We start from the raw sequence: 15838 nt of genomic DNA, 5'->3' as shown, positions 1-15838 counted from the left end.
GAACATCTGGTCATCACTCCTTCCCATCTTAAGGTAAAAGTGAGGAACATAGATGGAAAAAGACTTGTCTAGGGTCACACGATGAATTAATAGCAGAGCTGGGGACTGGAACCCATGCCTCCACGCTGAGCGCCTTTTCCACATTTGCTGAGTAATAGAAATAGTATTCATTGAGTGATTACTCCATACCAGGCCCTGGGCTAAACACCTTTACATGGATTATCTCATTTAATCCTCACAACCCTCCTGGGAGTGCCCCTCTTGAAAGCAGGACATCTTTCTTGTCTGCCGATTCAATTTCGCACCGCGCCTAGCACAGGCCCGGAGCACCTAGCTAGGCAAGCAATAATAACTTGGCAAAGTCCAGGTCCTGGGAAGGGGGAGGTAAAGAACGGGGGGGGCGGGGCTGACCGGCAGCCCCGCCCCTCCATGCAGACCCCGCCTTCCGGGGCGCTTACGTCACCCATGGCTCCGCCCCTCATTGTCAGTCCCGGGGAGCCGGAGGAGGCGCCGGCCGCCGGGAGCCGAGCGCCGGACCCCTCAGCGGGCGGGAGCGCGGGCCGGAGTCGCCGAGGTGAGGGGTCCGCGGGGAGGCGGCGGGCGCGCGGCGCGGGAGGCTGGGGCGGGTGGGCGGGCGCGGAGGAGGGCGGCCGGAGGGGGCGGCCTGCCCGGGCAAGGGGTCGGGGCACCCAGGGGCGATAGGGCAGTATCGGCGGGCGCACCCGGGGGAGGGTTGGGGGGGGTACGGAGTTGAGGCGGAGGGCAGTTGGAGCAGAATTTTGGAGAAAGGGCTCGGAAAGAGATCTTTTGGGGCGAGACCTTGAGAAATTTTTTGGAGTTGGAAATTTTTCTGTTGGAGGGGGAGGGAAGGTTCTGAGAGACTTCTGGTGGGAGCGAGAATCTGAGGAGAGATGTTTGGGGCAGAGAGCCGAGGGGACATTTTCGGGGGGCGGAGGAGAGTTTCGGGTCGAGTTTGGGCTTCAGGGGGAGGGAGCGCGGGGCGCGGTGGGGGCGGGGAGCGGCCGGCCGGGTGGGGGGCCGGGACCGCCGGGAAGGGGGCTGCGCGGGGCCCGCGGGCACCCGGGGAGGAAGGAAGTGATCTTACAGGAAGAGCCCGGGAGCTCCCGAGGAGGAGGAGGAGGAGGACGAGGAGGAGGAGGGAGGTTTGGGAGCGCTCTGGCCGGGCTGCGGGACCGGGCTGTGGGGGCGCGGGCCGGCTGGGGAGGGGTCCCCGCCGCCGCCGCCGCCGCAGCTGTCGGCCCGCCGCGCCGGCCCGCGCGTCCCGGTCGATGCTGGCCTCGCAGCCAGACCGCTGGGCCGGGAAGGAATTCGAGGCATTCGCTTTGTTTAAGTTGCCAGTAGACAGTCCTTAGGACTAATTAATGGTGGAATCTGCAGGGGGACGCGGGCGAGCCGGGCCCGGGCCGCCCCCCGCCCGCTGCCGCAGCAGCCGCCGCGGTGAACTTTCCGCAGCGCGCGCGGCCCGCCTCCCTGCGCACCCCCGCCCCTGCCCGGGCCGGGAAGGAGCCATGGCTTCCCGAAGCGCAGGAATGAAGTGCGGTTTCTGCGGCCGGTGGCCTCTGGCTGCGGAGGCTGCCGGCGGGGAAGCCGGCGTCCCGGAGCGGCCGGGCTAGGGGTGCGGAGCCCGCATGAGAGCTCTCAGAGGTGCCTGCGGTTTCTCTTAATAACCTTGGAGGAAGCTCTGCGAGCCGAGAAAGACCATCTTGCTTCGGAGCATCTGTTTCTTCGTCGCGTCAGCCCCTTTCCTAACACTGCAGAGCTTGTTGTGGCTTGTTTCGGAAATGCCGAGACCAGTGCTCACACTTAAGGGTGGGAGAAGGGAAGAGACTAGGCACCCCCCCCCCCCAACAACCAACAAAAAACCAACCCTGCCTGTAATCTCCAGAAAGCCAGAGATTTGCTTGCAGATTCTCCGTTACAACGTCACTGACTTGAATGACCTTGGGAAAGGAATTGTGCTTCTGAGCTCCTGGTGCCTTATCTGTTGATTGAGGGGAAAATACTCTCTGGACCTCCCTGCCTTTTGGGGATATTTTGAGAGGTGGGGTTTGTTCAGTGCATTTTACTGACTGCTGCAGTTCTGGCCTAAGGAGCTGGACTAGAGTCAGAGTTGGGGGAATTCAGATCCTGGAGTAAGATTTTATTAGCTCAGATTAGGTAGGGAGGGGCAGTTTTGGATTTTAGGATGGTTCCCTTTGGAGAATCTGTACAGTATGTTCCAGATTGTATTCTGTCACTTTGTGTGCAGCTTTGGTGGCATTCGTGTGGTTAAATTAAGTAACTCCCATAGAAAATTCTTCTGTCAGAAATAATTATTTTGCTCAGGATTCCCCTTGGGGCAGATTAAGGTTTTGCTCAATTTACTCAGAAGAATTTTCCAGGTTTCTAAAATTAAATCACTTTTCTAAAGATAGTAACTAAAGTTTGAAAAACTGGAAACTGGGGTGGGGAGGGAGTTGATTAGAGTATGAACAAGGCAGCACATACAGGTTCATTGTTGTTCTGTGATTACAAACAGGGATTATGAATTAGCCTTGATTAATAGGTATTTTCTTACTCCTAAATAATTTAAGACCAAGAAAGGGAGCTTATTTTGTTGAGTTGTCTGCTCTGTGTGCAGTAATTGGGGCAGGTGGTCTATATCTCATATAGTTTTCTCAACAATGCTGTGAGGAGGTAGTTGAAATCCCTGCTTTACGCATGGGCAAACTGAAGGTCAGAAGGTAAAATGACTTCCCCAAGTTTACAGGTACAGCTTGGTAAGAAGTGGAGCTGGAATTCAAACCCAGGGCTATTTCTGAGGTCCATGGTTATGTCTGTTATGCACACTGCATTAGTTTCTAGGCCTTTGACTCAGCCACTGGTTCACCTTGGACTGTAGAGTAAGTCAGTTAAGTCTATTCCCCAATAGTGCTGCCTTCCTTTTCTTCCAGTAATGCTGTCAGTATGCTTTTGAGATGTTTTTGTTTTTGGTAGAAAAACAAACATATAAGGTTGTACTAGTGGTGTGTCCTATGTACAGTAAGTGCTAAATAAATAAATAAATAAATATTTTTATGATGGAAGCATTTGTATTGAAATGCAGATAGATAACTGGGTGATCATAGATTTCATTTATATAATGGAAGCTGTTAGATAGCTGGTGGTCCTTCTGTAGAGGCCATCATTAGGGTGACATTCATGATCAGAAGCAGAACCATTTTTCATGTAGTACAGCTTTTTGGGACAGTGTCAGCTTCTGAGTAAGCACATTACTTACAGGTAGGACAGAGATAGTCAAGCTGAAAGATTTGGTATAGACTTTGAAGCGCATAGTAGATGCTCAGTAAATGTTTGCTGAAGAAATACATGCATTCTTTTTTTTTTTAATCAGCTTTGTGGAGGTATAATTTACCTACAGTAAAATTCATCAGTTTTAAGTGTGCAGTTTGATGAGCTTTGACAAATGTATGCAGTTGTGTAATCCCCATGACTGCCATCATTTGTTTAAACTTTGTGTTCTTTTTAAGGTACTGGTTAGCAAAGTGATCCCTGGGAATGTTGTGAAGTTCCTGTGTTCCCAGATTCAAACTGATGAGATCAGAGTGAGTACTAGAGAGTCAGTATGCCAACTTTGTAGGAAATAGGGAAACCTTAGGTATTTATAGGTGAGGTGCATGAGAAGAATAAGACAGAGATAGGGATATTGGTAGATCAGGGGAAGGAAATTCATGAGGAACCAGGTTTTCATTTTAGGATGAAGATACACATGGGGGGGGGAATTACCCAAAGATTTTTAAGAAGTTGAACTTGTATTTTTGTTTCCCTTTTTTTTTTTTTTAAAGATTTTATTTATTTATTCGACAGAGATAGAGACAGCCAGCGAGAGAGGGAACACAAGCAGGGGGAGTGGGAGAGGAAGAAGCAGGCTCATAGCGGAGGAGCCTGACGTGGGGCTCGATCCCATAACGCTGGGATCACGCCCTGAGCCGAAGGCAGACGCTCAACCGCTGTGCCACCCAGGCGCCCCTTTTGTTTCCCTTTTGAACTGATACCTCCTGAAATATAAAACTTCAACATCTTTGGCTATACTTAGGAAGTGCTTTACACCTTATAGTTCAAATAATTCTTAAGGGTGGGGATGCTATAAAATAATTGAAGGCCTTGCCCTTCCACCTATGGCAGAATAGCCTTAGTGTTTATCCCTCTAACTTATTTTGGCTAATGTTCCACAAAGGGAATACATCAGGTAGAAATTGTGTCTTTCTTGGAAGACATGAGATTATTTTTTCCTTCTCATAATTTTTTTTTTTAAGATTTATTTATTTGAGAGAGACAGAGATAGGAGTGTGGGGGTGGGGAGGAGTGGAGGGAGAGGAAGAGGGAGAGAAGCAGACTCCGCGCTGAACATGACATGGGGCCCAATCTCACCACCCTGAGATCATGGACCTGAGCCGAAATCAAGAGTGAAATGCTTAACCAACTGAGCCACCTAGGCACTCCTCCTTCTCATAATTTTTTTTTTAATGCAAGATCTTTTTTTTTTTTTTTTTAAAGATTTATTTGACAGAGAGAGAGCGTGAGCACAAGCAGAGGGAGTGGGAGGGAGAGGGAGAAGCAGGCTCCCCCAACAGAACAGGGAGCCCGACACTGGGCTCTGTCCCAGGACCCCGGGATCATGACCTGAGCCGAAGGCAGTTGACTAACCAACTGAGCCACCTAGGCTCCCCATCCTTCTCATAATTTCTTAGGTCACTGAGCCTGTCCCAATCTGCTATAGTCTGTTTTAGAAAAAGTTTGAAGCCTCTGTTGCCAAGCTTTTAGAAGCAGCCTCATTTAAAAAAAAAAAAAAATTTATTTAGAGAGTGAGTGTGAATGGGGGTGGAAGGGGTAGACGGAGAGAGAGTCTCAAGCGGACTCCGTGCTGGTTGAGGGGCTTGATATCAGGACCCTGAGATCATGACCTGAGCCAAAATCAGGAGTCCGATGCTTAACCGACTGAGCCATCTAGGTGCCCCTAGAAGCAGCCCCATTTTTATATCTTACTGCTCATTTCTCTTTATGCATTCTGTTTCTACATGTTGACTGTTTTATAACCCTTCTGTCCCACCTGTCAGTCTTAAGAATGGAAACTCATCAGCCATGGGCCCTCCATATATCATTAGGAAATAATAATTAAATTAAAGTACCAGTCTACCAACTCAATATTTTGGTTGATGATAGGGAGAAAATAATAACTCTGTGTAGTAGTTATTATCCTCATTACACATGAGGAAGCTAAGCTCAGAGCAGTTACTGCTAGAGCTAGTGAGGGGCAGAGACCATTGATTTGAGCTCATATGTGATTGGCACTCAAGTTTGGGATCAGTTTCATTACCCTCTCTCTGTATTAGGGTTAGGGGAGCAAGGGAAGGGCTTGGAAATACCATATGAAAATATGACAAGCATTGCTAATCTTTTAGGCATTGCTGTTTTTTTTTGTTGTTTTTTTAATAAAGATTTTATTAGGATGCGTGGGTGGCTTAGTTGGTTAAGCGTCTGCCTTTGGTGATCCCAGAGTCCTGGGATGGAGTCCCACATCAGTCTCCTTGCTCAGCGGGGAGCCTGCTTCTCTTTGCCTGCCGCTCCCCCTGCTTGTGTGCTCTCTCTCTCTGACAAATAAATAAATAAAATCTTTAAACAACGAAAAAAGATTTTATTTATTTGAGAGAGAGAGAGAGGGAACGCGTGCATGTGCACGCCTGTGTGAATGCATGAGCAGGGTGGGGGGCAGGGAGAGGGAGAAGCTGACTCCCAGCTGAGCAGGGAGCCGGATTCAGGATCCATCCCAGGACCCCTGCATGATGACCTCAGTAGAAGGCAGATGCTTAACCGACTGAGCCACCCAGGCACCAGGCATTGCTGTTTTTATCTATTCCTTTCTTAATTTCTAGAGATTCTGTTTTGCATTCTAAGGCATTTATAGTTCATTCTTTTTTGCATAACTCCCTTCCCAGATCCTGCATTTTTTTCTTTATGAACATGATACTTTGTGTGTTCACTGGCTGTTTGACTTACCCCTTCTCCTATTTTATATGTATCTAAAAGTTTCCATCAAGTTAATCTGTCAATCAGGACATATTTGCGTGTGCTGTTCCCATTTTATCTGGACAGAGTAATATTTTTAAAACAATATTAAAAACTTGCATTAAAATTTTTTAAATCACATCTTTTTATTGAAGTATTATATGTATATATATATAAAGAGTACAATTTGATTGTGTGTTTTTTTTTTTTTTTTTTTTTTACAAACAATATATCCGTGGAACCAGCACCTAGATCAAGAAACAGTATTACCTGTACCCAGAAGCCCCCACCGAGTTCCTTTCCTGTTCCTGCCTCTCTTCCATCTCCCGGAATGACTTCTAACAGCATATATTAATTTTGCTTTTTTTGTACTTTTGTAAAAAGGGAATCATACAGCAGATATGCTTTTGGGCCTGGTTCCTTTTATTCAACAGTATGTTTGTGAGTATGCAAAAACCTTAAAGATTTTCTTTAGGGCTTGAAATAAAATCCAAATTCAAGCTCCTTATCTTGGCTTATGATATCTTGTATAACCTGGCCCCGCCTACCTTTCCAGCTTCACCTTATACCAGTCTTGTCCATCATGCTTCAATCACACCAGCTTCTTATTTATCTTTAACAAGCTTTTTCCTACCACAGGGTCTTTATACGTTTGGCTGTCTCTTCTTGAACACCCTCTCCCCTGCTGTCTGCCTGGCTGCCTCCTTCAGGCCTTAGCATATGCATCAGAGATACTTTCCCTCATCGTTTTATCTTGTAATCCTTTTCCGTTATTCCCGTTACTGGCGTCTGTTGCCTGCCTTCATAGCACCTATTACAGTTTATAATGATACATCTGCTTGCATGATTATTATCGCCTTCCCCACTAGACTTCACAGGAGCAGGGAACTCATCTGTTTTGTTCATCAGTGTATACCTAGTACATGACACAGTGACATGTAGCAGGTATTTAATAAATATTTAATGACCACTTTCCCAATTCAGCACCTTTGTTCCCATTATCTTTTGTCCTTTTCTCCTCATGCTGTTTAACTATTTAAACTTTTCCGTCATTCAAGGCTCAGCTCAATTCCCTTCTATGAAGTCTGTGCTGACTTTGCAGTAGTAAATCTTTCTTCTCTAAAATTTTGACATTTATTGCTGATACCCCTCATGTTCTTGGTAAGTCACACTAGCATGTATCTTACCTACTTAATTGGATCAAAAGCTTCCCCCCCACAAAATCTTGCAGCTTGTAATGCCAGTACCCCTAATATCCTTGGTTAATTTCACTAGTTTGGGTCTTTACCTAATTTGATCAGAAACTTCTTCATCCGAAGCTAAGTTGTTTTAGCTGGTAATTCCCCTCAATTGCTTTCACTGAGCTTTGCACATAGTAGGCCTTCAGTAGAATTTCTGATGATTGATCATAATGATCTTATGTATAAGTATCAATTTTAATTTCTTAGGTTTATTAACATGGACTCTTTTTTGCTTCTCCCTCTCCCTCTGCCTGCCGCTCCCCATGCTTGTGTTCTCTCTCAAATAAATAAGGAAAATCTTAAAAAAAAAAAAAAAACCCCGACAAAACATGGACTGTTTATTAGAATTCTTAGTGTTTTCTCTGATCCAAAAGTTGAGAGTGCCCCAGGTGCTTCAGATTGATATGACAGTTATCAGGGTGTGAAAGTACAGGAATCCAGGCCTGGTACACAAAGCAGACACTCCTTTGGAATCTGTCACTGGCAAAGAACTAACTATGAACAGTTCTTTCTTAGAAAGACGCTTAATCAGTGCTTGTCTGATGCTCTCAAATTGGAGTTCTGAACTGAAACGAGAGACTGGGTAATACCTCACTTGAACTATTTTGTTGAATAACATTTTATTTTGATGTCAAGGATGAAAACTCCAAGCCAGTTAACACTACCTTCTCTGAGTTGCCAGTGGGCTCCCTCAGTAGTAATTCTTGCTCTTTTATTAAAGGCAGAAGAATGTATGTACTAATATCTAGTACATACTTTAAGCCAATTTAAATGCAAATTTAAATTCCTTGTAACTGGGATGATTTGATATACATGTGGTACAATTAGGTGATACATGTAAAACTTTTTTTTTAAGAGGTGCCTAATGTGTATTTTAAAGCAATGATAATTTTAACTTTTTTTTTTTAATTAAAAATTTTTTTTGAGTAAGCTCTGCACTCAACATGGGGCTCAAACTCATGACCCGGGGATCAAGAGTTGCTCACTCTACCGACTGAGCCAGACAGGTGCCCCATTTTGACTTTTCTGATGGATTTATATCAGAAGATTGTGGTGTGATTTAGTAATTGTTTTTATGGAAACATTGGAGTAGAGGTACTTAAGGAAGTTTCTGAGAGACGTTGTTAGAGTAATTTTGTTCACAATCATTCCTTATCTTTTCACTGTTATTTCTTTTAACAACTTAGAAATATTTTGTGAAACCAGCCTCTTTACTTTTTACCCCAACTAGGTCAAAATAAACAGTATATAAGTAGAACGCATTTATATTTATCCATACTTCAGACTACCACTAGACTTCAATAACTAAACTTTTCTTTTGAAATGTGAGGAGACAAATGATAAACTATGGGGAATTCATGGTAAAAAGTGACTTTCAGGGACGCCTGGGTGGCTCAGTCAGTTAAGCGTCTGCCTTTGGCTCAGGTCATGATCCCAGGGTCCTGAGGTCGAGCCCCACAGCCTGCTTCTCCCTCTGCCTGCTGCTTGTGCTCTCTCTGATAGATAGATAGATAGATAGATAGATTGATAAATAAATAAATAAATAAAATCTTTTAAATAAAAGTGACTTTCAGAATGGATTACAAAGTTAGTATGTACTCAACCCAGTCTCCTGCACTTTTCTTACTCACAGTTGTTCATAACATTGGCATCTAGGCATCAGGAGATCTTGGAGTATGTTTCTGAATCATTTAGTTTTATTCAAGTAAACTTTTATTAAATGTGATTTATTGTATTCTGATTCTTTGACAGTTGGTTGTCTATTTGTGTCTTATTCTCATTCTTTGACCATTTTGGTTAAATAGTACTTTACCTTATAAGATTATTTAAAGCTATACAGTTTCACTTCTGTAGCCTCAAAAAGCCTTAATTTTTCCATCTTTATGATGGGAGGAGTGATTGTGAGGATTAAATAATTTAATGTACAGAAGCATTTAGATCATAATACCTGGTACGTGGTAAATATGGCCATTATTCAGTTTTACGTTTTTGTTTACCCAAAGAATAGACGAAAAACTTCCTGTTCTTATTAGTTTTAAAATTAATATGATTTAGTCTAAAGTCTGTTAACATCTTTGTATACTGGGCAGAGTAGAAGAAACTCAAGAATATTTATTTATTTAAGATTTTATTTATTTATTTGACGAGAGAGAGAGAGAGCACAAGTAGGCAGAGCAGCAGGCATAGGGAGAGGGAGAAGCAGGCTCCCTGCTGAGCAGAGAGCCCAATGTCATTCAATCCCAGGACCCCTGGATCATGACCTGAGCCAAAGGCATACATTGAACCAACTGAGCCACCCAGGTGGTCCAAGAATTTTTAAAAGCTTAATTTTAACTTGATTAATTTCTAATGAAGCTAGGGACTTTCTCAGTGACTAGTTTAATTTCCTTTATTAATCTGTTTTTCTTGAATGACTCATCTGTAGCTCAAATGTTGGCTATGTGGTTGTAATTGGTACAAATGAGAGATAATTTCTGGATGTCCTAGCCAGCCCTTCATCACTTAAAAGTGAGACCCTACAGGGGCGCCTGGGTGGCACAGCGGTTAAGCGTCTGCCTTCGGCTCAGGGCGTGGTCCCGGCGTTCTGGGATCCAGCCCCACATCAGGCTCCTCTGCTGGGAGCCTGCTTCTTCCTCTCCCACTCCCCCTGCTTGTGTTCCCTCTCTCACTGGCTGTCTCTATCTCTGTCAAATAAATAAATCTTAAAAAAAAAAAGTGAGACCCTGCAACTGGAAATTGAGACTATTAGTAAGATAATATGTGAGAATATTTTAAACCATTATAATTTTTGAAAATTATTTATTTGAAAATCATTGAAAAATATTCAGTCTGGTTATAGAATTTTGGGATAGTGATATTAATATTGTTAGCCATTTACTTCTGCTTATTCTAGGTAAAGATCTCAAGTGATTTTACAACATTAGTTATATTTGTCAGGTACTATCTTAAGCATTTTATGTGCATTATTTCATTTACTTATTCATTTAACAAATATTTATTGAGTGCCTGCCATGTGTCATACACATCATCTCATTTAATCCTCACCACACCCATGAAATAGATATTTATTCTTTTAGCCCCATTTCACAGATTAGGAACTGGAGCCCAGAGAAGCTGTGTATCTTGCCCAGTGTTACAAAGCTGTCAACGGGTCAAATTTGGGATTTTTAAAAAATTTTGTATGACAGTTGCTGAAATCTTGGCATAAATTACTTCTATGCCGGATTTTTTTTCTTTAGGAGAAGGATGTTAATCAAAATTTGAAGTGTGTTCTAAATAGGTTACAGTCCAGGTACTTGGAGCAGGATGTGTTAGGTTTAGGTAAGCTAAGCTGGGGTAATTTCCTCTCTTATTCCAAATCCGTCTCTTTAAACAACCAGCAAAAGAACAAAAGACAGTTTTCCCCCCCAAAAGACAACTTGGAAGTTCCTTCTTTTGGAGAATTCCAGTTTACCCAAACCAGTGTGAACCAAATGTAAATTTTCAAGAAGGTTGGATTTAAATAACTGTATTAAACATCGTTCCTTCAGAGGCACTCTGAGAGCCAGTGTTATGGAAGCACGATAGTTGAATTGTTAAAATTAAAGAACTTCAGTTGTTATCCACATTTTGGATATCCATTTTGCTGCTTTTGCATAGATCTGGTGTGATATTTCAGACTTCCTCTTTTGTTAACTGTGGTTTTATGGTCATCTCAGAGGGGTATCTATAGGGTAATATGATTGCTTTTTTTTAAAGATTTTGTTTGTTAGAGCGCGCCAGCACAAGCTGGGGAAGGGGTAGAGGGAGAGAGAGAAGCAGACTCCCCACTGATCAGGGAGACCAACGTGGGGTTCAATCCCAGGACCCTGGGATCATGACCTAAGCCGAAGGCAGACGCTTGACAGACTGAGCCACCCAGACACCCCATATGACTGCTTTTTAAAAGCAAATACCAGAAGTTTCCGAAATGGGAAATAATTTTGTATTTATTTTAATGAGATTTCCAAACTGCTATACTTCTTTTGAATTTGCTTTAGAGCATATTGCACATTCTTAATCCTGATAAGTCTTCATTTGGGGGAGTTATATTTAACTTTTGGAGATAAGCAAGTCTGGTGAATGAAGTGAGTAACCAGTGTGGTTTTTGGTCATAGATGTAATTCTGAGAGCTGGAGACCAGGAATTTTCTGTGTGAGGTTCATCTTTGAGAATCTACAAACAGAGTTTCAAAAAGGTTTTGAGCCTTGGTGGCATTGCTGGAAGAGAGTCTTGCTTCCCAAGATGACCTGAATAACAGCACTTATTTTGAACCTATAAATAAAAATCATTGCTTGACTATAACTTGTTTAACTTGTATTCTTGATTAAGTTGAAATTGTCTATAATGAAAGCATTATCTTGTATTAATACCAATATCTTATTTATAGCCTTTAAAAGTTAGTCTCTTTTTTCTGTCTAAAAGACAGTTTTTTAGTCTTTAGAAAAGAATATTTTTAGTCTGCTGAGAGGCAAATATATATAGGAACAGATTTGAACTCATTATAATTAAAGGGTGAAATGTGTTTTCCTGACCTACTTACCCAGGCATTATGTGTGTGGCCTTTCTGTGGAGGCCAAAGAGTTCAGATAGAAAAATGGTATCATCCACCTGGGTCTGACAGCATATCCTGTTTCTAAAAGTAAATAAATCTCTGGTTTTACCCAGTTTCAAGTTAACTGGGTAAGTTAAATGCTGAGCAAGATAATTATAGTTAATTTTTGGCTCTTTAAAACCCTGGAACAGCTTTATCACAAATGTGTGTCCTCCTAATTACCTGGGGGTGTTTATCTTACTTATTTAGGCCATGTTAGTGATTTGTATCTAGTATCAGTGAATAAGCAGAATTAGAATTGAAAATTTTCTGCGGGTTCTCAGTCATTGAGGACTAATAATAAAACCTAACATTATTGACTATGTGCCAGCCGCTGTATTTAAGCGCTTTTTATATCTTTAATCTTCCTCTCAACCATCCCTTGTGGTAGATACTATTATTATCCCCATTTCATAGATAAAAATTCCTTAGAATAGGAGATCAGTATGCCTAAAGTCAACACAGACGATGAATGCCAAGCTAGGATTTGACCCCTGAGCTTACAATTGAACATTACAGTGAGCACATGATGATTTTATGAAGTATGTGCATTTAAGATCATTCTTCCCTAAGTAAATGAGGCCAGTGTTGGCTTATGTTCCCTAGGATAGGAAGAATATAATTTTTAGATCTTGATAAACTTAAAGTTATATTAAATGTCTTTAAAATGGAAGACTGTTCCAGAGTATACAAAAGCTGATTGAATATGTAAGATACTACAGAAGTAGTTTAGGCTGTTTGTGTAACAGAGTAATGGTTGCCAGTAGGTTTATATTGGGAATACCAGTTGTTGTTTTTTAAAGATTTATTTATTTATTTGGGAGAGAGAGAGAGAGAGCGACAGAGAAGGAGGGAGAGGGGGAAGGAGGGAATCTTCAAGCGGACTCCTTGTGGAGTGCGCGGAACCTGAGGCAGGGCTCAATCCCACGACCCCGTGAGACCTTGACCTGAGCAGAAACCAAGAGTTGGGCCCTCAACCGACTGAGCCATCCAGGTGCCCCAGGAATACCAGTTTTTATGCTTTCTGCCACAGCTGTACTGGAGTACAATATGAGATATTCTTAATATAATTTGATAAAATTAGATACTTTCTAACATATGCTGAAATTTTTTTCCCGTAGGAACTTCAGGACTGATGATTATGTTAGAATTGTTTTAAAACCGGATCCCACTGTGACTTGAAAGAGACCATCAGGATCGTAAAGAAGTGTGATGAAAAAATAGATGGCTTAGTAGTAGTGAGGCAGTTAATGGAGCAGGAAGGAATAAGGTAATGGAGGGATAAAATTTCAGGTCATAAAAGGCAAGAGGAATGGAATTAGGGCAAAAATAGGTGAAGTAGGTGGTTATTCATTAAGTGGGTATAGTCGAGAAGAGTGCAGAGAATCTTTAGGGAAGAGAGGTAGAGAGGAGACAAGGAACACTGGCTTCATTTACATATTTGGTCAGTTTCACATCAAATTTAAAAGCCAATAATTTAGTTAATTCTATTCAATTTATAGTACCTGTTACATATTGAACCCAGGGCTAATTAATGTGGACAAAACAAAAGGACAAAAGAAGTGCTGTATATAGCCCTTGTTCTAAGGAATTTAACATTCTAGTTGGGGAGACAGTACCTGGTTTTTGAAACGGTTCCTTGACAATATTGGATCATATGTTAATGCCAAAAGGGGTGATACTGACTGGTGATTCCAGAGCTTTCATTTGATAAACCATTCATATTTCAAAAGAACTTTTTGTTTTCCAAGTAAGGATGCAAAAATGAACAACAGCCTTCTCATCTAATACCACTGTTTCAGAAAAGAGGAACCATTTTAAAACAGAAGTGGAAGGGCATCATCTTAGATGAAAGTCTTTGTATTGAATAATTTAGCCTTATGGAAAATTTAATATTCTTTGGTGAAAATGCCACTGAATCTATGTTTGAATGAGTGGTAATTGCTCTAGGAGGTCTGTTAATGCTACTAACTTACGTTAGAATGACAGGTAATAGTTTACTGAGATTAGCCTGGGCCGAAATGGTCTGTGATGTCTTCATGGAGGACGTTAAACTAGAGTTTTACAAGGATGGATAGATAGGATGTGAAGAGACAGAAAGAAGGGGATGGTTTTCCAGGCCAGGGCAACAAAAGAATGAAGATACCGAGATTGGGATAAACTTGTATTATTGATTGAACCTAAGAATACTTGTCTGCTCCACCCTTGAGGATCATTGTTGGGGGTGCCACGAGCTGGCAGCTTTGTTTTCCTGCCTCAGACATCTGGAGTTGCTGGGAGCCCCCACTTGGTCTATGCCAGGCATGCCGACCCCACAGACAGACTAGAATCTGAAGTGATAGCACTGGGCATGGGGCCTCTAGGCTTTCCTTGGATAGTGCCAGGCTCTCATGAGCCGATCCTGGCCCGTGTTGCCCCAAAAGTATTTTGGCCCCCTGCCTGCCCCATAGGCAACACCGAACAAGTAAACACACCTAAACAGGTAGTCATCTACCACAAAGATGCCTGGGAGGGAGTGGGGCCTCTCACCTCCTGCTCTCCTGCTACACAACTGCTTTGGCCCCGGGCAATATCACCGGGGCCGGGGAGGAGAGGGTGTCCAAAAGTGGGGACTTCTGTTGTAGAAGGGGTGTCCGAGTCCACTTGAGGAGGATCACCATTTTTCCCTGCCTGGATTAGCATGGGTGTCAGCCAGGCTGCTCCATCCATCCACTGAGAGCTGTGTCTCCTGCATAGGGTCCCCTACAGGATTGTGAGGCGCAGGGTGGTGAGGAACAGCGAGCGGGTGGTGAACAAGGAGCGCCGCAGGCCTCTGGGCTGGGAGGTCGGACCTGCCACTCAGTACACCGGCCACAAGCGCAAGCCCCACTTCCAAGTCCTTGGCTTGTCGGACTGCTTGGGCTCCACACGCTTGCAAGTGCAAAGTTTTCTGTGTTGAGGTGCCTACTTCATCAATTGCCAAAATAATGTTTTAGAAAAGTTTTCAAGCTCTAACGGTTTTTCACTAACAAGAGTTCGGAAAGCATCTTATTTTGTTCTAAAAACAATAAACCACTTTCTGTGGAACTGTGGGGGCGGGAAGAATATTTGTCTGCTCCAATAGTAGAGTTCAGATTATGGACAAGGAGGAGATAAGATTAGTGAGGTAATGCTTGGATTATGAACAGTCTTGAACGTTATACTGGGGGATTTGGACTTCATCTTGGTTCCATTTGGGAACCACTGAAGGCTTATAAAGGTAAGGCACTGATAAATATAGAACTGTAGACTGATTAATCAGGAGGTGTTATATAGATTATTGGAAAGAAGGCCAGTTAAGGATTTTTGTAGAAATTCAGATGTGCATACTATCAGGACCTGAATTTAGGGACTTAAAAAAAAAAAGTATCTTAGAAGTTTTGAAGAAGGGGGCGCCTGGGTGGCTCAGTCATTAAGCGTCTGCCTTCGGCTCAGGGCGTGATCCCAGAGTTCTCGGATCGAGCCCCGCATCAGGCTCCTCCGCTGGGAGCCTGCTTCTTCCTCTCCCACTCCCCCTGTCTGTGTTCCCTCTCTCGCTGGCTGTCTCTGTCAAATAAATAAATAAAATCTTTAAAAAAAAAAAGTTTTTAAGAAGGAAAAGATAGGAGTTAATGATGTGGAGAAGGAGAGGTAACTTTTAAGATTGTGAGACTGGTAAAACTGGGGGGCATTTGTGATAACTGGTTAACTGAAGTTGGAGAAGGGGACAGGGGGGTTAGCCTTTTTGCCACAAATTCTCTGCTAAATATTACTCTATATCCATGTGCTTTTATGACACCATTTATTTATTTATTAAAGATTTTATTTATTTTACAGAGCATGAGCAGGGGGAGGGGCAGAGGGAGAGGGCAAGAATCTCAAGCAGACTCTGCTCTGAGCACTGAGCCAGACATGGGGCTCG

The 15838-nt window shown here is 42.9% G+C and overlaps 1 protein-coding gene and 1 non-coding gene across 7 annotated transcripts in view; both read left to right on the top strand.

The window, feature by feature from the left end:
• The first annotated feature begins 491 nt into the window (after positions 1 to 491).
• Positions 492 to 15838, top strand: part of LUZP1 (leucine zipper protein 1) — a 117092-nt gene continuing 101745 nt past the window's right edge. For 5 of the 6 annotated variants that reach the window (XR_008956713.1, XR_008956712.1, XR_008956711.1 and 2 more), the window contains exon 1: positions 493 to 574. The gene's annotated coding sequence lies outside the window, so the exon portion shown is untranslated. Of the gene's footprint in view, positions 575 to 15838 lie in introns of all 6 variants that reach the window. The other variant, XM_026517091.3, reaches the window with a different exon arrangement.
• LOC113268646 (small Cajal body-specific RNA 20) lies at positions 14108 to 14185 on the top strand. The gene has a single exon (XR_003321181.1). It is a non-coding gene; the product is annotated as a small Cajal body-specific RNA 20 (non-coding RNA).

Source organism: Ursus arctos, unplaced genomic scaffold (assembly GCF_023065955.2).
Source record: "Ursus arctos isolate Adak ecotype North America unplaced genomic scaffold, UrsArc2.0 scaffold_32, whole genome shotgun sequence".
NCBI lineage: Eukaryota > Metazoa > Chordata > Mammalia > Carnivora > Ursidae > Ursus > Ursus arctos.
The sequence above is the reverse complement of the archived record's forward strand: the minus strand, read 5'-3'. Positions and strand labels throughout refer to the sequence as shown.